The sequence below is a fragment of the Aotus nancymaae genome, unplaced genomic scaffold (genome assembly GCF_030222135.1).
Source record: "Aotus nancymaae isolate 86718 unplaced genomic scaffold, 86718_ANA_hifiasm-v0.15.2.pri h1tg000030l, whole genome shotgun sequence".
In the NCBI taxonomy this organism is placed as follows: Eukaryota; Metazoa; Chordata; class Mammalia; order Primates; family Aotidae; genus Aotus; species Aotus nancymaae.
The window spans coordinates 4,060,319-4,083,070 of record NW_026988443.1 but is presented as its reverse complement, the minus strand read 5'-3'; positions in this window follow the sequence as shown (position 1 = coordinate 4,083,070).

Below are 22,752 nucleotides of genomic sequence, written 5' to 3'. Positions count from 1 at the left end.
AGGGACATGGATGAACCTGGAAACCATCATTCTCAGCAAACTGACACAAGAACACAAAACCAAACACCACATGTTCTCACTCATAGGAGAGTGTTGAACAAGGAGAACACATGGACACAGGGAGGGGAGCACTATACACGGGGGTCTGTTGCGGAGGAGTGGGGGGGACAGCGGAGGGGGGAGTTGGGGAGGGATAGCATGGGGAGAAATGCCAGATATGGGTGAGGGGGAGGGAGGCAGCAAATCACACTGCCATGAATGCACCTATGCAACAACTTTGCATGTTTTTCACATGTACCCCAAAACCTAAAATGCAATAAAAAAAAAAAAAGAGCGCTCAGTCAGGACAAAAGGAGCTCCTGCCTGTCCCCACAGTTGCACACCCCGTTTTTCCCTGCTCCTCTCAGGCAACCCGCAGAGCATCCCGACGTTAAAAGATTACCAAGGCGAGTTTGTAACAAAGCCGCTCCCTCTTTGTCTGTCCTTGCGCCAACAGCAGCAGAAGGGATACTAATTAGAGGGTGAATTATTAGCTTCCCATGGTGCACTGCAGGGACATTAAAAATGAGGGGGCTTTGCTGCCTGCCTTTTAGATGGTTAGTCTTGATTTAATATATTCGTGTTTCTAGGTGAGCAGCAGGGGACAGTTTTTATGATTATAATTGTTGCATAATTACTGGCCTAAGGTTGCCTATTGTTAAATAAAAATGCTGAGATACTAATGTTTTATTGAACAGTACAAGGAGATAAAATTGTGATATCTTTTCCTGAGCAATCGAAGCTGCTCATTTGCAACCTGGTGACAACCCTTAGTCGTCTTGTGGAAGAGGTGGATGGGTTCTGCCTGGGCTGGAAGTCAAATGCAAAATATTTGCATGGAAAGAAACAGGAGGAGGAAAGGGAAAGGGAGGCTGAGACGCTCTTGGATGGGTCTTCACAATCTCTGCATGTTTCAGGGAGCAGGAGCTGTCCAGACCTGGGACTAAAAAGCATTCACTCAACGGGAAGGGTAACTCTTAGCCAGCTGGTTCTTGGGCAGGAGAATGTCACAAATGGCCTTTTTCATAAAGATTGCCCATTCCTGCAAGAGACACTGAAGGGACACAGAGGCAGAGTTACGAGTCAGGGACACAGCCACCATTGGATGGCCCAAAGGGGATCAACATCCTTCCTTTGGGCAATCTTAACTTCTCAGTCCTTCCAGTCACTAAAAGACTATCTGGAACCAGCCATGCAGTTAGTCTTCAATGTTTCTCAAATTCACCTCCTCCTTTTTGCCCTCACCAACCCACCCTAAACCCGGCAGTCAGCACCAGCACCTCCCAACAGTCTCCCTGTCTTTTTTAAGAATTTTTTTAAATTTTAAGAATTTTTTAAAATTTCAGTAGTTTCTGGAGTACAGGTGGTTTTTGGTTACATGGATATGTTCTTTTTTTTTCTTTTAGGCAGAGTCTTGCTCTGTCACACCCAGGCTGGAGTGCAAGAGGTGTGATCTCGGCTCCCTGCAAACTCCACCTCCCGAGCTCAAGGATCCTCCCGCCTCAACCTCCCAAGTATCTGGGACTACAGGCACGCACCACCATGCCTGACTAATTTTTGTATTTTTTGTAGAGATGGAGTTTTCCCATTTGCCCAGGCTGATCTCAAACTTCTGAGCTCAAGAAATCCACCTACATCTTCTTCCCAAAGTGCTGGAATTACAGGCATGAGCCACCATGCCTGGCTGGATAAGTTCTTTAGTGATAATTTCTGAGATGTTAGCACACTCATCACCAGAGCAGTATACACTGTACACAATATGTAGTCTCAGCTTCCCCCCACCGAGTCCCCAAAGTCCATTATATCATTCGTACGCCTTTGCATCCTCATAGCTTAGCTCACTCTTACAAGTGAGAACATACAGTATTTGGTTTTTCATTCCTGAGTTACTTCGCTTAGAATAATGGCCTCCAGCTCCATTGAAGTTGTTGCAAAAGACATTTCATTCCTTTTATGGCTGAGTAGCATTCCGTCGTGTAAATATGCCATATTTCCTTTATCCCCTCATTGGTTGGGGGATACTTAGGTTAATTGTATATCTTTGCAATTGCAAATTATGCTGCTATAGACATGCCTGTGCATGTGTCTTTTTCACACAATGACTTCTTTTCCTTTGGGTAGATACTCAGTAGTGGGATTGCTGGGTCAAATCGTAGTTCTACTTTTAGTTCTTTAAGGAATCTCCATACTGCTTTCCCTATTGTTTGTGCCAATTTTCATTTCCACCAGCAATGTAAAAGTGTCTTGTATTTACATTTCATGTTCGCTCAGATTTCTGCAGCCAGGCCACAGATGATTCTTACCAGGAGCCAAAAGGTTAAAAATAAAATGCCTTTGAGTTAGATCTGCTGCCTCACCATAAAGAATGGTGGGAAATGCCACTTGATTTGGGCAAATAGTAAACTCCTGATCAATTTGGTCTGACCCCTCAGGTGTTCCATCCCTCAGAGGGATGAAAGAAATAGATTACTGTTTTCACCATTCACGCAGGTGTGGACAGCTAGGAAAAAGGAGGCAGATAGTAGCAAAGCAAACCTGATTTCAGAAAGCCAATGAATGGAGTGGCAGCTTCCTTCCTGGAAGATCCTTGGGACCTTCTCTACTGGGTCCAGCCCAGTAGACTCCTCGTTCTTGGCCAAGACTTTCACAGCAGGTATAAACTAATAACCAATTTTTCTCTCCGTGGGTTTCCATATGGTTCATCTCAGGCAAATGTGAGTCTTGTGAAAAGATCCGTGGGTGGGGAGTGAGGGATCCTAAGTATTGTTTCTGGCTCAGCCATCCCTCTGCAACTGTAAGACAAGTCATTTCAGCCCTCTTTTTTGTAACAGAAATCATATCACCATAATGCCTACCTCATACAATTCATGTGAGGATCAGATGGACTTCAAAGAACTAAGGACTGTCAGAGTCAGAAAGAGCTCATCCAGTCCAATTTCCTTCCAAATGCAGGAAGTTTTTCCAGAGCATTCCTGACAGATGTTTGTCCTCCTTCTGCACAAAGGTAGAAATTCTGGGGAGCTCAGACACTCCTTTTGTTGGACAGCTCTGAGTTTGCTTGTTCATGTGAGCAGAGATCTGCCCAGCTCTGGTCCTGGGGCTGCCCTGAGCTCTACTTCATCCACACAACGATCCTCCAGGAATTTGAAGACAGTGATTTGTCTGCCCTTCGTCTGCCATCCTCCAGGACAACTATCTAAGTTTCCTTAGCCATTCTTCATGTTTCAAGCCCTTTATGGTCTTCTTCCTCTGGACCCTCTCCTTAATAGTCTACCCATCCTATACAAGAAGAGAACACACATGCAACCTGGCCAGTCTGGAACACATACAATGGCCTCCCTTAATTTAGTCACCATACTCTGACTAAAGCAGTCTATGGCTGTGTGCACTTTCTATCAGATGCATCACACAGTCAGCTCATATGGAACCTATGTCAACTAAATCCTCCAGGTCTTCCTCATGTAAATGACTTTCATTCAGTAAATGAAAAGTCTCATCCTTCCTGTACATGTAAAATTGATTGTTTTGAAATAAATGTATGATTCTATATTTGTTTTGTTTCAATATGTTGGTTTGGATGTACATTTCCAAACCACAATAAATCTTTATAAATCTTGATTCTGTCACCCCATGCTTGAATTGGAAAATTCTGCCATATAGCTCTGTATCATCTGTGGATTTGTTAAGTAAACCTTTACTGTCTTTGATGAAAAGTGTTGAGTTGGCAGTATTGATCCATGGAGAATCTATTGTATCAGAGTAAAAGACAGTATGAAAACTAATAGGAATAAAATTAGTTAAGTTAATAAATAGGGGGAAAACTGTACAGGCCACCAAAATCTTGGGGTTAAAACTAGACATAAGAAAGTAGTAAATGTCTAATGTTTATAATTTGACACCCTCAATAAGGAAACTCAAGATCCCAAGATCACAGTTGGATTTGACCAAGAAAGTTCAGATTACACAAATCTAAGCCATTCTTACATTACTCACAGCTTCCTGCAAACAGGGCCCCCAGTTTATGATAATGATACAACCACAAGACAAACTACATATAAATGAAGAAACACACAATCTAGTTCACTTTGTCTTGGTGAAGTCAACTTCTGGCCATAAGGAGAAATCTTTAAGTTATGCATGAAAGAGTTTAAAATGGGCTTGCACCCTGCAGAGCCTCTAGTTCTGTTGTTTTCTCCATGAATTGAGTAGCAACATGGACCAGTAAATCAAGAAGAGGCACATCAGTATCTTCTTCCCTTCAGCATAGTTTCCTGCAAGGACCTTGGACCAGAAAATGAAAGGGCTCTTTCTTCTATGTAAGGTATTTACATGTGTTACTTACATTGTTCTCCTTGTCCTCAATATTGCTCAGGAGCATAGAGACCCTCAGAGGAGAAAGCACAGGTAAAACCCAGTGTTTTTGTCAACAGAGGCTGCTGGGACAAATTATCACAAGCATGGTGGCCTAAGCCAAGCAGAAGTTCATCGTGTGACAGCTTGGGAGACCAGAAGACCAAAATCTGGTTCCCTGAGCCAAAATCAAGGTGTTGGCAGGCCCACAACTCCCCCAGAGTCTCTAGGGAAGAATTTATTTCTCACCTCTTCCAGATTCTGGCAGTTCCTGGCATTCCTTGACTTGCAGCCACGTTACTCCAATCTCTGCCTCCAGAGTTGTGTTGTCTTCTCTTCTGCGTGTGTGTCATATAAGGACACTTGTGATTGAGTTTAGGGTCCACCTAGATAATCCACTATATCCCCATGTGAAGACGCTCAATCACATTTTCAAAGACCCTTTTCCTCTTAAGGTAACATGTACAGGTCCCAGGGATTGGATTCTGTTACTTTTGGTTGGTCATTTTTCAGCCTATCATACCCAGTGTCAAAAAAAAAAAAGTTGGGGCCGGGGGCGGTGGCTCACGCCTATAATCCCAGCACTTTGGGAGGCCGAGGCGGGGGGATCACGAGGTCAAGAGATCGAGACCATCCTGGCCAACATGGTGAAACCCCGTCTCTACTAAAAATACGAAAAATTAGCTGGGCACGGTGGTGCGTGCCTCTAATCCCAGCTACTCAGGAGGCTGAGGCAGGAGAATTGCCTGAACCCAGAAGGCGGAGGCGGAGGTGAGCCGAGATCGTGCCATTGCACTCCAGCCTGGGTAATAAGAGCGAAACTCTGTCTCAAAAAAAAAAAAAGTTGACAATGACAAAATTAGCATTGTAACCCCGCATAAGCTGGTATCCACCATCCTGGGATAATTACTCAGTCAGCATCCTGGGAAAGCTCACACATCCAGCTTTCAAGAACTGATTGGAAAATTGCCTCCATGGATGTATAAAATGTATAAAATCAGTCCAGGAATGTATAATATGTTATTACTAATTCCCAAAAGAGAAATGACCCAGGGCTTACACATGGAAAAAAGAAACCATTTAAACCTCCCAAAGGTTGTTATTTTTATGCCACCCCTCCCTGTAGGTATTTGATGAGTTCTGGGTCCCATCAACATAGAAACAGGCAGGCATGAGTGCTTCAGGTGGGATTCCTCAAAAGCTGACTCTGAGGAGGAGTTTGATATGGAATATGGTGAGATCAGCACCAGCGCAAGGGGTGATTGGAAAGCAGCAGTGGGCAGAGGAAAAAGTCTAGCTGCAATGTAGGCCAAACAACAGCTTTGACTAAGCCCACAGCTGGAATGACGCTTCAGATTTGTCCTGAGTTAGGCTGAGATGATCATGTCTTTATATTCCCACATCAAATTAGTCATTGGTTGTGGGCCACCCAGGGAGAGGTAAGACCTTAGGCAAGGCAACTCTCTGCTGATGAGATAATCCCTGAAGGGGCTGACATAGGGAGGCTACCAGTTGATTGCATTCCCAGAGCTGGACAAGTCCTTCCCTGAAGGGGACTCTGTCATGCATCACAGTTTCCACCGTTTCAGGAGAAGGCATTCTCCACCCTCAGTGAACGCTGAGGCACCGTGAAGGAGAGCTCTCAAGAGGCACAAACCTTCTAGAGTAGAATGTGGACGGCTACAAAGTGTCATGTTTGTTTTTGTTGTTGTTGTTTTATTGAGAGTTTTGTTTGTTTTCATTTAAGAGTTTTTCAAGAAACTTAACATCAAAATGCAGTTTCCTTCAAAAAATATTCATTACCAGGAGTAAAACAAGGATGTCCACTCTCACCTCTTCTCTTTAGCAATGTACTGGGCAGGGCAATTAGGTAAGAAAATGAAATAAAAGGCATTCAATTGGAAAGGAATAAGTAAACCTATCTCTATTTTGAGATGACATGATCTTACCTATAGAAAAATTCCAAGGACTCCCCTAAAAAAGTTTTAGAATTAATAATGACTTCAAGGTTGCAGGATACAAGATCAACATAAAAAGGTCAATTGTATTTCTTTACACTTGGATGAACAATCTGAAAATAAAATTAAGAAATGATTTCATTTACAGTAGCATTAAAAATAGAATATTTTGGAATAAATATAATAAAAGAATCCCAAAACTATAAAATATTGTTAATACATTAATATTACCCAAGGGGATCTGCAGAATGAATCAATGCCCTCTCTATTAAAATTCCAAGGACCTTTTTTGGAGACATGGAAAAGCTAATCCTCAAATTCATGTGGAATTATAAGGGACCCCAAATCACCGTAACAATCTTGGAAAAAAAGAACAAAGTTGAAGAACTCATGCTTTCCAATGTTAAAGTTTAGTATAAAGCTATAGTGATAAAAACAATGTGATTTTTACATAAGGACGGACATATAGACTAATGGACTTGAGACTCCAGAAATAAACCTGCACATCTATGGACAATCAATTTTGACAAGGGTGCCAAAACCATTCAATGAGGAAAGAGTAGTATCTTCAACAAATTGTGCTGGGACAACTGGGTATTTACGTGCAAAAGAATGAGACCAATCCCCTATATCATAGCACATGCAAAAACAAACCCCAAGTAGAATAGGAGCTAAATATAAAAGCTAAAAGTATAAAACTCTTAGAATAAAGCATAAACGTAAATCTTAGTGACTTTGGATTAGGCGATGGTTTTTTACCTGTAATGACAAAAGCATGAGTAACGACAACAAAAAAATGGATGCATTGGACTTCTTTAAAATTAAAAGCCTTTGGCCTTCGAGAGATCACAATCAAGAAAATGGGACAAACCACAAAAAGAAGACATTTGCAAATCATATATCTGATAAAGGACTTGTATCTAGAATATATCAAGATCTATGACAATTTAAGAATAAAAAGACAATCCAGTTAAAAATGGGCAAAGAATCTAAACAGACATTTACTCCAAAGAAAAGACACAAATGGCCAATGAGCACATGAAAATACGCTCAACAACATTAACTATAAGGGAAAAGCAAATCAAAACTGCAAGGAGGTACCACTTCATACCACCTAGAATGGCTGTAATCAAAATAACAGAAATAAGACTTAGTGAGGATGTAGAGAAATTGAAATGCTCATACACCACTAGTAGAGATATGAAATGGTCCAATCATTTTGGAGAACAGTCAGTTCCTCAAAAGCATAGGCATACAGTTACCATTTGACCCAGCAATTCCACTCCGGCTCAAGAGTAATGAACGCATATGGCCGCACAGACATTTGTACATGAACGTTCACAGCAGCATTATTTTTAACAGCCAAAAAGTAGAAACAACTCAAATGCCCCTCAACTGGTAAATGAAAAAAATAAAATGTATCCTTATCCATACAATAAGAAACTATTTGGCAATAAGAAAGCAAAATATTGATGCATGTTACAACGTAGATGAACCTCAAAAACATGCTAAATAAAAGAAGCCAGAAACAGAAAGCCACATACTGTATGATTCCATTTATAGAAAATGTCCAGAGTAGGCAAATCCATAGAGATAGAAAACAGGTGGATGGTTGCCTAGGCCTGTGGAAAGCAGGGGAGAAGTGAGTAGTGACTGCTAATAGGTACTGGATTTTTTGGGGGTGATAAAAAAATGTTCTAAAATTGATTGTGGTAATAATTCACAACTCAGGAAATATACTAAAAACCATTGAATTGTACGCTTTAAGTGGCTGAGTTGTATGGTATATGAGTTATATCTCAGTAAAGCTGTTTTTTGAACAAGTTGAATAAGTATTTGTAATATACCAAATCAATTATTCTATAGACAAGGGATCCACTGAGATTGGTAAGAAACTGGAGGACATGGCATTTACACCCAAGCCAGAAGTCTTTTATGATCCCCCTCTCCCTCATCTGCTATAGCTAATCAAATAAATATTTCTGAAATATGTCTACTTCTGTCTATATCCATTGTCACACCTAATTCAAATTACACTCACACCAGCCTGGCCCCCTGTACTGGACTCCTAACACCCAGTGTTGTCCTGCCACTCTTATCCAGTCTCCTCACTGCAATCATCCTTTGTAAAATGCAAACGGTATCATGTAAACATTTATTTATGACTTCCCATAGCCCCAGAGATAAACTCCACAATCTTTCTAAAGATCTATCAGATCTCCACAATCTACCCTCTCCCTGCTTCTGCAGTCTAGCCTTCGCCTCTCCATCTCTCACCACATCTCAGCTCTGCTACCCTTTTTTCAGTTCCTCATATAAGCCCTTCCAACCCCAAGTCTTGGTCCACACTCTACTTGGAGCACTCTTGCTACTCCTATTCCTAACTCTTGTCTTTTATTCTCAGCTGAGAAAAAAAAAGAAAGAAAGAAAGAAAGAAAGAAAGAAAGAAAGAAAGAAAGAAAGAAAGAAAGAAAGAAAGAAAGAAAGAGAAAGGAAGGAAGGAAGGAAGGAAGGAAGGAAGGATGGAAGGAAGGAAGGATGGAAGAAAGGAAGGAAGGAAAGCCTTCTTTGTTCCTCTACCACCCAGAAGCCATCAGGTCATGCTCTCGCAATGCCCATAAGTCGCTCTCATATACAGGCTGTCATAACGCCTGTCAGTCTCCTTTCAGGCACTGATCACATTTGCCCCTAAATCATCATTTGTATGATGCTGCCTTCCCTCCTCTACCATAAGATCCATGAAAGTAAGGGTTATGCTCATCTTGTTCATCTTTTTTATCTACAAAACCCAACATTGTGCATAATGAAGAAAGTACAGAATAAATATTTGCTGAATGAAGAAATGAGTAAATAAATGAAGGAAGCGTATGATAGGCTCTACATGAGTGGGTCACACTGGAAATACCAGAAGCATATAGACACGAAAAGCGCCTCTTGGAATTGACCATTGAGAAGACTCCCTAGAAGAGAAAGGACTTAGAAAGCAAGCTTAGAATCTTGAATACAACCCTCAAAGTCATCTTGTTCACATCCCTACTTGCTTGAGCCGGACTCTGAAGGTCAGTTTGGAAAACCGTATGACTCCCATTACTTCAGAACAAGATTTGTGGGACAAAAGTCCAAATTGCTTGTCATGGCATAAAAGATCGAATAATCTGGCCACAGCCTGTGTTGTCCACCATAATTATGACCAACCACAGCAAATAACACACCATTTCCCAAATAAGTCAAAAAGTTTTCATCTCATGTTTTTGCTCACATTGTTCTCTCTGCCTGGATGTCTCTCTATTGTTGAAAGAAAAACTTTAGACAAATTAAATATAGCACAGTTTATCTGAGCAAAGAGCAATTCATGAGTCAGGCAGCACTCAGAAGCTAGACAGGTTCAGAGAGATCCACCCAGCAAGGTGGACAGGCAGCAGTATAGTCAGAAAAAGGAAGTCAAGTACAGAAAAAGCTCAATTGGTTAAGGTTTGGCATGTGCCTTATTTGGGAGTGGTGTGATGAGGCCTTTGCTTTATGTGGACATTGTCTCTGATCTGCCGACAGCCTGTAATTGGCTAAATCTTGGATGCTGTGATTGGCTGGGACTCAGCTGTTTGTTATAAGAATAAACTCAGATGAGGTGGCAGTTTGCTACATAAGGACTCGAGGTATTATGAAGACACCTTAGACAAATTAAATTTGGTAATTTAATTTAACACCCGCATTATTACTTCCATGCCTCCAAGTTTGACAAACTTCTACTCAGGTCCTACAGAAATTTTACCTCCTGTATAAAGCTTTCCCCAACTCTTAAAGAATAAGTACCACTTTCTCCAGTCCAAGTACTTGATTATTTTAAAACCATCCCATTACATATCACGCAAGAAGTGACTTGCAAAGTCAGCACATAAGACAAAAATCATGTAGGGTCAATATCACCCTTAAAAATCCCTCAGAAGGCTGAAAAGTCATATAATATTTCTCAATCAGTTCAATAGTCTTGCTTTTCTCCAGTTTTGGAACAGATAACTGTTTCTTTAAGAACTAGATGAAATAGTTGGCTTATGTTTAGGATCCTTGTTGTATAAAAAATACATGTGTGCATGTACACACACACACACACACAGACACACCGACACACACCTTTATTTAAATCACACTTGGTGTAGAAAGCCCATACTGTGAGAGGTGTGTAAGAACTGAGACTGACAGAGGACACAGATTCGTACCTCTCATTTCATGCTGCCTTTTAGACTCCTCGACGAAAAAAAAAAAATGTTGGCAGAATCACCCTCACTAACTATATCAGTCTTTTTTCTTCTCTTTATTTCACCAAGCATATAATAATGAATTCATAAAATATACCTACTAAGTCAAGAAATTGAATCTAATGGATGATGCTTATAAACTATATAAAAGCTGTGGTTCCATGTAATCCAGGTTTGTAAGAATTTACATTTTTTAAACTCTCAGACAGAGGTCAAGCAAAGATGTCTTATAGAAATGTCAACCTGGGGCCAGGCGTGGTGGCTCACGCCTATAATCCCAGCACTTTGGGAGGCCGAGGCAGGTGGATCACGAGGACAAGAGATCGAGACCATCTTGGTCAACATGGTGAAACCCCGTCTCTACTAAAAATACAAAAATTAACTTGGCATGGTGGCGCATGCCTATAGTCCCAGCTACTCGAGAGGCTGAGGCAGGAGAATTGCTTGAACCCAGGAGGCGGAGGTTGCAGTGAGCCATCGTGCCATTGCACTCCAGCCTGGGTAATAAGAGTGAAACTCTGTCTCAAAAAAAAAAAAAATAGTCAACCTTTATTTCTTCTACTTGAATATAGTAAAAGTGACAGAATTCATAACTCAAAACCAACCTACAAAATTCCCTTCCTCCATCTCCACATTTTTCATACCTGACTACTATCCAAGAATGTCTCTCAAACAAAATCCCATGTCTTCCTCTGCAGCCCCAATATACAAGGTGTTTCTCTCTTTCCAACTGTCTCACTCTCAGCTCTTTATTTTATAGATCAACTTAGCACCTATAATCACATTTCCTCTCTCTTTTCTTCATTCTCCAGACTCTTCCAGAGATGGGTAGGCCAAGACTCACGGCCCAACTGCCAAATTCAATATGCACATTCATGTGCATGTGCATGTGTCCCCAAACCAGGTTTTTAAAATATTTATTTGAACTAGTTGCCAACTGATTAAGAGATTTGCGTGTTTAAAAATCCAGATTTCCAGCTTCTCTTGAAAAATCAGGAGATGTGCAATTCTGTGCCCCTTCCTTCCACAGAAGCAGGAGACTCAAACTGAGGAGTGGATGCCCCTCTTGGGTGGGACTTGCAGTCCCCAGCTCTCCACATTCCCCACCTGGCCTCACTCACTCGTATTTCCTGCCTGGACCTTGCAAGCATTTGAGCTGGTGCCTCTTGCTCTGCCCACAGTTCCTATTTGGCTTCCTGGAACTAAAACCCAGGCCTTTCTTTAGTTGTGGGACATGAGCAGCAAACAAGGAACAAGTTAAATCAAATCCCCATCACCCAGTCACACACCAGGCCCAGTTTCCTACAAAGGAAAAGATGGCGTCTGACTGATCTCTGCACCTCTAGCATGGACGTTGTGCTTGCCCCAGGGTAGACGCTCAGGAAGTCATCATTACATGAAGGACAAGGCAAAATCTATGAGAATTCCTTTCATATAACTAAAAATGTCTAGTTTTATTTTTTTTCATCTATGCCTTTCCCACTTCCTTTCTATAGATGCGCTGACTCTCCCCAGGCCCAGGCTGGGATATGGGTCAGGGAGCAGCCGGAGAGAAGTATCAGAAAGCAGAGTCAGGGTACAAGACAGTCCCAGGTACAACTTTCAGCCTGAACCTGGGTGGTAGGACCCCAGCCAAGTGCAGTGTCCTCCCCCCTACTGATCTGGCTCAGGAGCCAGATGGCAATGACTCCTCCAATCCTGCAGCCCAGGCAGGCTGTGAACAGGCACCGTCAAATGTGGGCCTCATAGGCCCAGCCTCAGGGCCCAAAGCTGCCTTGTTCCAGCAAATGACAACTTTTTAATTTCAAGCCTCTGGTCCCTGGTGAGAGAGGTGAAGAGTGGGGTGAGAATGGCATCTGGAACCTGCAAAATCAGAGAGATCATGGGCAGGGAGCAACCTTGAGAGGGTCATCTACCCTCTGTTTGACCAGATTCTCTCCTTTGTCCAGGGGCGAGCCTAAGCTCACCTCCTTCAAGAAGCCTTCCTGGACTACCCTTGTCCTTGTCCTCCAAACACCTCCGAAATATCCAGACGAAGCACTGATTCTTGGAAGCAGGCACTGGTTGAACTTGGAGCCAGACAAATACATTTGGGCCTTGGCTTTGATTCTCAGTGGATCTGTCACCTTGAAAAGGTCACTTGGACTGTGAGCTGCAGTTTGCTAAAATGGGGACATATCCTTTCCCTGATTACTCACAGGGTTATTGAGAGAGTTGAATGAGGTAATGAGGGGGAAAGTTCTTTATAAAGTTGACATAAAAGAAAAAGAAAGAGGATGCCATCCTACTTTCCTGCCTCTCAACCTTTCCTCCTTCACAGAATTAGCTCCTAAGACTATGCCCCTCACTCCTGACTCCCCAGGAATCCATGAAACTGGGGCTCCTTAAAGGCCGCAATTCTTGTCTCTTAGCCATAAGGCAACAATTCCCTCCACAGAGAGTGCTCAGGGCACATTATCTGGGTGAGCACAAGGGCCCAGGGACTTGGCTTGGGCTTGAACTGCAAGTTACGGGAAGCTGAGACAAGTCTGTGCCTAGGTAAAAGGATGCTGACATCTTGGGGAATTTCAAACACATGACCATTTCAGTTTTTCCTTTTGCTCCATTTTTGGAGGGTGAGTATTTGGGGTAAATGCTCTGGAGGCAAAGCAGCAAAGATGCTGAGTGGGGAGAGCTGAAGGAAGGCATCGTGTGCACCTGGGTTTAAGGAGCAGTGCCAGCATGGTGACCCTGGGCACTGTTGTCAACATGCGGAGATAGATCCTCAGGCTCTGCAGCTGGCCAGGAGTGGAAGGAACTTTGCTGCCGAGTGAAAAGTCCTGGCTTGTTAGGAGCCTTGCTGAACACCTCAGGAGATGCCCAGAGCAGCAGATACAAGCAAAGGCCACAGTAATTTATAAAAATACATTTCTGGCATCTTGACAGGCCAGCCTTGGACCCACCAGTCCCCAGAACCCTGCCCTCCATTCTACTTGTCCAACTAGAGTTGATGGCTTTCCTGACCTGAGGGCAGCAGGCCAGGCACAGAGGGTTGAACCAGTCCCCAAGGAGTCCACCTTCCCACCTGGCCCATGACAAGGTCCATGTTTTGGGCAACGTCTGAGCAGTGTTTGCCAACCAGCCATTGTGGTCTCACCCCCTCCTCCATTGCAGACCTAAGGTGGAATGCAGCCCATCTGCTTTGAAAGCTCTTAAGGCAGATTTTGCTGCAGAAATACAATTTCTGTTCCTATGGAAAGGGAGGAATTGAGTTTTGAAAGCAAAATCACCAATTTTTATGCGGTGGATGAGAGGACTCAGGTTCTAGAGCAGGAAGCTTCCATCCACCCATAACCCCTTCCTCAGCCCTTAATTTGAATTTCCAGAACTCCGCTTAGGCTAGTGCTCAGGTCCTGACTACAATGACTACTAGGCCCTGAGCTATTCGGAGGATGTTGGGAACACTCTAAGTGACTCCTTAATTGTCCTCAGACTGCTTAACACTGCTTTGTTACCACTTCCTCAGGTGCTGCCCAATTTTGTCCTCACAATAACTGACAAGGGAGTCAGAGCCCAGAACATTATACCCATTGCACAGATGAGGCAACTGAGGCCCAGAGGGGGAAAGAGTTATCCACTGTCTTAAGCACTGTGGTTAATCCAACTCTGATTATAATTCACTAACAGGAAACTTGGACTCAAAAAAAAAATAGAAAACACCAAAAGTAAGTCTTAGGTTAAATCCCAGTTCAGCCATTTGAGAAACTGCAAACCTGAGGCAAATCTCTGGCCATTGCTGGCTCGCATCTGAAAACTGGGACCATGGGCCTGTCTCATAGGGCTGTTTGTGAGCATTAAATGGGAAGAATAATTATGAAAGTCCAGCATATTTCTTGGCACACACTGTAGGCACTTAGTCAACACTGGTTCTCCTTTGCTTTGTAACTTGTTCACTCCCAAAGTGAATATGAGGTAACCTATGAAATTTCACACAAACCTGATCTGTGTGTGTTTCAGGAATAGACGTAGGTAGAGTAAACTGGTATCAGTTATGTTTCCAGTGTTTTTAAATTAAATTATCTCATAATCTAAAAATACACTTTTTTCTGTTTTATTTACTTTTAAGTTCGGGGTACATGTGCAGGTTTGTTACATAGATAAACTTATGTCATGAGGGTTTATTGCAGAAATTATTTCATCACCCAGGCATTAAGCCTAGTACACGTTAGTTATTCTTCCCGATCCTCTTCTTCCTCCCACCCTCCACCCTGCAATACGCCCCAGCGTGTGTTATTCCCCTCTATGTGTCCATGTGTTCTTATCATTCGGCTCCCACTTATAAGTGAGAACATGCAGTATTTGGTTTTCTGTTTCTGCATTAGTTTGGTAAGGTTAGTAGCCTCCAGCTCCATCCACGTTCCTGCAAAGGACACGGTCTCATTCCTTTTTATAGCTGCACGGTATTCCATGGTATATATGTACCACATTTTCTTTATCCAATCTACCACTGAAAGGCATTTAAGTTGATTGTTCTGTCATAAAGACACATGTGCATGTGTGTTTTTGCAGCACTATTCACAGTAGCAAGAGCACATTTTTAAACACAACAAAATCACATAAAATGTGAGGTGGAAATGCAAAAACAATTTAAAGGGAAGAAAATAAATAAACATAAGCAGGCATCACAGAAGAGGTAGCACGTTTGAGAGTGAAACTTAGGTTTAGCAGACCCTGGCAACTGGCTGTGTTAACTGGCCAGTGGCAAGCACCAGGCAATTTGCCTGCAAAGTCTCCCCAGCTCAGTTACGAGGAGTCACTTTTGCAAGGACCTTTATATAAGCCACACCAGGTCACAGAGTGAACTGTCATTTTGCAAAAGGCAAAACCACTGTTCAGGAATGTTTTCTCATTACAGAGGTCGCACAGGACTCTGGCTGCCTGTCCCCAGGGCACACTGACCAAATGAGCTCTACTTCACCCAGGGAGCACGGCCAAGTCATCAGGCCCCCAGAGTGCGCCTCCTTGGTGCAGCCTACTCCAGGGCTCCTCGCATGGGCAAGTCCCCTCGCCAGGCATGGGCTCTTTCTAATTGCTGTGGCATTTAGGCATCTCCAGGAGGATCGGATGCCCTCCTACCCATCCTCTTCTCCCCTCCCCTCCCTTCTTTAGCATCTCCTGCCTCACTAATGATGACATTTCCACCAAGTGGCAATGACAAGAGAAATTAGTTCACAGCCTTTGGCAACTGAACATTGAGCACTCAGATTAAACTTTCAAAGGGAAACTATAATCTGCGCATGCAGGGAAATCATTTGGCATTTGGGGAAGACTTCAGGGTGGAATAGCACAAGCCACAGACTCACAACGGGGACAAATGGGGAGGACACCAGGGGAGCTAAGAGAAATAGGCAGACCCGCACACTCAGGAGCACTCAACGGGCCACATATGCAAGGCAGAGGGTCCACATCTGCTCTTAACTAGGACCAAAACCTGTCAGGAAGCTCTGTGGCTTAATGAGCCCATCAAACTGGGGATGCACTGACTGTAACATTTCAGCTAATTGGCCGCAGCATTTCTCTCCCATCAGTTCCCCTCTGGCTTCCCCAGTCACCATCCTCCTCTTCCCAATCACTGAAAATTATTAAGAAAGCTTGGCATTAAGCAGGACATGAGCGAGCTTTTCCTCATGTGCCCCTGGGCCCTTCTCATTGTTTTTAAAGTCAAGGAATTAGGCCTTAGAAAGGGCTGTTCCTGCAAGTGGACTATAGAAGCAGATGCTCATGTGATAGGGCAAATTTCTGCAGAGCATGAGCACTGTCTCATTTTCTTCTGCATTCTCATACACAGGGCCATGTTCCAGGTTCAGGAATAGCAATGCGTAGCCCCCAGAGCAGTCATATTTTTGTGCACTGCGCAATGCTAGAGTGCGCCTTTCACTTTCAGATCTATTGATCTCCCTAGAGTTAGGCAGTGCACAACCCGCACACCCTTTTCGAGCAGCCCTAGCACAGTGCCAAGCACAACATATTTAGCCTTCAATAAGAACCTATTACATATCCGTATGAACACAGAAACTGCTCCGGAAAGTGTTTGATGAGCTTAATTTCATTAAAAGTCTGAATTGCAGCTGTTTTACCACAGTCTGCTCTTTCTGAGCCCCTTCTGCTTTACCATGGACGTCAGGCTGGGCTTCCTATATACAGGAGGACAGCGAGTCCTGGATTCTCAGGCTGGCTCTAACACTTTCTAGCTTCCTGCTCTCTAGGCCTTGATTTTCTCATCTGTAAAACAAGACTACTGGACTTGGACCTTTAAAACCCCTTCCAGCACTGTCATTTGGGACAGGAGGACAATATCCCCCAGCTTGAGGCCCAGGGCAAAACCCACAGTGGAGTGTGGGTGACAGGTCCCGCTCCGTCTCCAGTTTCTGCTCCTCCATGCTGGATGCACTCTCAGGCCGAATTTCACTTCATGGTGAAAATGCTGCCGGGAACCCAGTCCTCAGCAATTGCAGCAGCAAAGCTCTTGTCTTCCACAGCAGCCTAAAACAAAGTTCTGAAATTCAATCTCACTGGGAAAGTTTGGTCACATGCCTATTCGCAGGAGAGTCCGATGGTCTCATAGGTGAGCAAGGACCAGGCTGACCCTACTACAACTTCATGGGCTGAGAGCTGGGAAGAAATGGTTCTCCAAGAAAATTCTGGAGGAGGGTAGAAGCTGGGCTTCCCCAAAATAAGGACTGGCTCCCAGGAACTCTGAGAAGCTAGAAAAGATCAGGTTAAATTCACTTTTTGAGACTTCGGATGTATTAAAATAAATAAATGTGTCGAAAGATGGTTACAAAAATTATGAGATATTCTTAAAGTATACTTTCAACAAACAAATATGTTCACATAAAGAACCCAATACAACATAATGCTAATCACAAAATAAATGCAGAGCTGATTTGAAACGTGAATTTACAGAGCACTGCAAGCTGTGTGTTCTATTAATGACAGGACGTTTACACCTGAGGGAGGGCCATCATTTTTCAGTTCTGTCTGTGGGTCTCTCTGACTGTGAGTGAGGCCTCCAGGGCCACCCTTCTCCTCATAGCCATTGTAGATTTGTAGATTTTCATCACAATTTTCCTGCCATCGGCAGGAAATTGTCTTGCAGAAGGAGGGTCTTTCTGCAGTCACACCAAGTTGTCTTGTGAATTTACGGCAGGGCCAGTGTGTGCCTTCCAATCTTATTAGGAGACTACATCAAAAGTCTGATTTTGAGGCCCTTTTATAAAACTGAGGCAAAGGCCAAATTCCCCTCTTGCTCTCAATAACACACACACACACACACACACACACACAGTAAAATCCCTGAAGCCCAATAGGGGATGAACTGGAATGAAACGAAGAAAGGGATGAGTCTTTGTGGTTATTTTTCAACTGTTGTTCTAACCACTAATGTAGTTCTTGTTTTTCACTATTTTTTTCAACACAGTCAGAAATAACCCAGGGCAGGATGAGGAAGCAGCCAGGCGCATTTGGGCTGAACACAGTTGAGGCCCCTGCAGGTTACTCTGGAGCAAGCTAACAGGAAGTAGAAGGGTTTGCAGAAAATGGAACAGATTGGTTCTAAGAGAGAAACTGCCTGAAGGTCCTCAGACTCCAAGAGTAAGAGAAAGGCAGCTTTAAAGACGAGTTTTAAGGCTTTAAACTGGGACATATTAGGAGATGGGGATTTGAACATCCTGAGTTAATGGCTAGTAGAAAACCTCCATTGTAGCAGACATCCTTTGTCTGATGAGAGCAGACACAGCACTTTGGGAGGGAATAATGCCTAGAGCTGGGTGTGGCTTCTCAGGTAGGCCTGGTGTGAGCTTTTGCACCCATTTTAAACTTTTGAAGAATCTATACTTTTTATGAGCTTATGAAGAAAGAGAATTGGGGTTGAAGGGGAGCAGGACTAGATAGCCATGAGGCTGATTTATCAAAGGTTTTTGTGATCTAAACAAAAAAGCCCTCTCCTCATCTTTGAGTTCTTTGAATTTTTCTGGCTGCCTTAGAGACCGGATGTTGCTGATTTTCTCTGACAAAGACTCATTCAACATGAGCTCAAATGAAAATATTGATAGTGAGCCAAGGGGTAATTAGAGAGCCTGAGTTAATTCTGCTGACATTATCCTGATGCTGTGTGAAGGGCTGAGAGTCTTCCCAACCTCTAGTAAGCAATTACTCGGTGCCTGGGACCAGCACCTCTGCCTGGGAGGCCGGCCACAGTCTCAGGATCCGGCAGCATTAGAACAAGGCGTTAGGGGGCCGGGGGAAGAAGGATGGGGCAGGGTAAAACTCAGAATATATCTGCAGGAGGAGAGCCTGCAAGCCCGAACTTGGGTCTCGAAGCAGGGGTTCGGGGAGCGGTGCCTTAAGAGTTATGGAAGGGAGTTGAAGTAAACAGAAAGGAGAAGGGAAGGCAGGAAGGGATGGTCAGGCCAGGAAGAGAGAATGGAGAGCCTGGGAAAGAAAAGAAAGAGGAGCGAGAAGGCGGAGTGAAGGCGGGGAGAAAGAGATCCTTGAAGACAAGAAGTGGGCCATGGGGGGAATGAGAGTGAAAGGAAAGGAGAGGGAGGGAGCGCAGTGGGCAGAAGCGATGGGTCAGATGGGGATGAGAGGGAAGAGAAACCTCCAGGGCAGTTCTCCTTGAGGTCGGAGCGCTTCCCGACTCCAGCACCACCATCACTACCATCACCTCCATCACCCCGGCCTAGGGCTGTCCTCTGGGTCTCAACCTGCCGTCCCAGGGGGTCCCGCAGAGCCTGGCTGAGGCGGCCTGGGGAGGCGCCGGCCGCGCGAGCCTCTGCCGGATGGGCAAGCAGCACCTGGGCCCGAGAGGACGCGGCCAGGGAGGACGCAGAGCCCCACTAAGACCGCCGTTCCCGCGTGCCCCAGCGCCCCGAGACGCATCGACCCGTCTCCCCCAGCGCGGCGTCCGCGGGTCGCGGGGGAACACGGCAGGCGGCCGATTGATCGGGAGGCGGGGGCCTCGGTGCGGGGACTGCCATCGATCGCGGCCGCCCCGCCGACTCTGATTGATGGCAGCAGAGGCGTTTCCTGGCGGCCCGAGCCAGCCGCGCGCTCCCAACCAGGCCGGCGAGGCCGGAGTAAGTGGGAGCAATTGGGCCCGGCAGCGCCGAGGCACATCCGCCCCGCGCTGGTGCAGCCGCCCGAGCTCTCCGCAATTAGGGCTGAGTGTCTAAATCCGCTAAGTTCATCCGAGAGCATGCCCGGCGCCTCCTTTGCCGCCGAGACGTGCTCCGCCAGCCCCGGTAGCCCGCCCGGGACCCGCTGTGCCCGCCCCGGACACGGCCCGGGTAGGCGCAAGGCGTTGGGGAGGGACGCGCATCCGGGCGTGCCAGAGGGACTTAGAGGCGCTCGACCCTCTCCCCAGCCCAGGTGAGCTCAGAGGCGAGGCAGCGGCGCAGCCCCCACCCCCAGGCCGGCGTCAGCCCTCCCTGGGCCGGAGGACAGCGAGGGTTCAGGGATTCTCCCACTGGCTCTGTGGCCCTGGGCGGGCACTGCGCCCTCCCTGAGCCTGTTTCTTCTCTGTAATTCAGGGACAGGGACACTGCTAGCGCCTCGATTGTTAAAGGACTGAGGGGGGCCTTATCTATAGAGGATTAACAGAAAGGTCATCTCTCCTGTCCTCTCCCTAAAGGCAGGAGCCAAGTCTCAGAAGATGACCATGGTATGCTGTGGGGATCGCTCCAGCGTTGAGACCACTCGGTGTCCCCGCCATAATGGAGCTTGAGCCCGGACATGTTTCTCACCCCCTGGAAGCAGTCGAGACCAGTGAAAGAGATTTAATAGAAGTTTGAGTTTGCAGAAGCCTATTTCTGGTCCACTGACCTAAAAGGCTGGGTGAAGGCTGTGTGGTTTTACTAGGCATTGTTTCTTGAAGTACCTGCTCTGGGCTAGTTTTATGACTTTGTTTACCCTCTATTGTTGGGTCCCATGCTTGTTCCTGTGACTGCTATTTGCAAAGTTAATGGGTCTATCACCTCTCTGATGACTTGTATAGATCATTAACATTTTAACTATAGGTTTCCTCACCCTGATAATGAGACCCACCTCCGTGACTTGATTGTACCCATTATGTGACTTGATTGTACCCATTATGTGTTTTCCGCTGCCTAAGCTTGTAGCCGGATGGCTCTCTCTTCCCTTTATTAAGATAATGGCATCTGTTCTGATAATTGAGATGGGACTAAGAATGCTTATGTAAATGAAGTGGGGCAAAGAATGTTCCTGTAAAATGAGGTAGGAAAAGATATATATACTAACTCAGTGTACAATAAAGTTGCTGGTTTTAGGGCCAGTCCTCCAGACTCCAGCTGTCCTGTCTTTTCTTTTCTTCCGCGCACTCTCTCTTCCAGGTATTGGGACCCTCTTGCAGGTCGAGAGACCCCGGCAGACGTGCCGTTCTCACCGGCTCCCGACAGTATGCATCTCACCAAGCAAAATCCCCAAGAGTGTAGAGACGCAGCAAACAAGTGTTAAATAATGGGAAGGAATAGGACTCACTAACAATACCAATAACATTCTCATTTATAGAGCACGTCCTACGTGCCAGCGCATGGTTAGTCTAACACCCCATTTAATACCCATGAGACAGGTAGCGTCATGCTTATTTCACCGTTGAGGAAACTGAGGTTCAGGAGGTTAAGGACGGTGCTCTGGGACCACCATTAATATGTAGAGAGTTTAATATGAACTCAAACTCTCTGGCTTCAGCCCCTTTCCTCCTCCTTCCTATCGTGATAGTCCATGCTCTTGACAGGAGCTAGCACAAAAGACAAGCCAGACGCTATGGGAGCCGAGAAAGGGGCGACTGACTTCCTGTAGAGAGAGCTTTTGAGCCGAACCCCAGTATCATAGCAGGGCAAAGTCAACAGAGAACATAATCCAACCATCTCATTCCTAAGATGGGGAAATTGAGACCCGGGGAGGAGAAGTCATGACGGCAGGGCTGGAACAGAATGACAGACGATCGCCCCCCTTTCGTAAGCTTGGCCATCAGATGCTGTGCCCTGAGGAGAGCCATAGCTAAGGAGGAAGACGTTTCCATCCATCATGCTGGGCTTCTCCAGGGAGGGTGACTAGGGAAGGAAGAGTGATGGGTCAGACCCTTAAAGAACAGAGCGGAGCTGACCGCAAGGAGGAAGAAGGGGCAAAAAGAAGAGGGAATCCAGCCCCGAGGGAAGAAAGGGATAGAAGCCTCCCTCTGCACTCTCCTCCTTTCACATTCCCATTCTCCCCATCACATCATCCTCCAGATTCACTTTGAGTCCTCTTCCTCACATTTCCACCAATGTAAGCCAACTCCACCAGGGTGCCCACTGGAGGCAGCCAGGGCCTAGGCTGGCTTTCACAGCCAGAGATGACAACAGAACCCACAATAAACTGATCTCCCTCATGAGTAACCTGTAAAGTAAGATGTTTTTGAAAGAATTTATTTTGTCTTCTGGAGCTGTTTATTTCAGTTACAAGATTTAACACAACTTAATTTCTTAGTTTAAGAACATGACAATCTCCAAGTATAGTGCATTGGCCTTTCTTTTAATAGACTTTATTTTTTAAAAGCAGTTTCAGGTTCACAGCAATATTGAACAGAAGATACAGAGATTTCCCATACACTTCCTTCCCCACTTATGCATGGCCTCCCCCATAATCCACCTCCCCACCACAGTGGCAGATTTCCTACAATTGGTGAACGCTGTGATCTGAATGTTTGTGTCTCCTCAAAATTCACATGTTGAATCTAACATCTCATGCGTTTGTATTAAGAGGTGCAGCCTTTGTGCCCTTATAAAAGATGTTTAAGGAAGCCTGCTTATCCCTTCCACTAGGTGAGGACACACAGAAGCCTCCATCAATGAGGAATGGGTCCTCACCAGACACCACATCTTGCTGGCATTTTGATCTAGCCTCCAAAACTGTGAGCAATACGTATTTATTGTTTAGAGATTACCCAGTCTAAGGTATTTTGTTATAGAAGCCCTAATGGACAAAGACAGAAATTCATACCAAAAAGAGAGATGTTGCTATAATAAACATCTAAAAATGCAGAAGCAGCTTTGAAACTGGGTAATAGGTACAATCTGGAAAAATTTTGAGGTGCATGTTAGAAAAAAGCC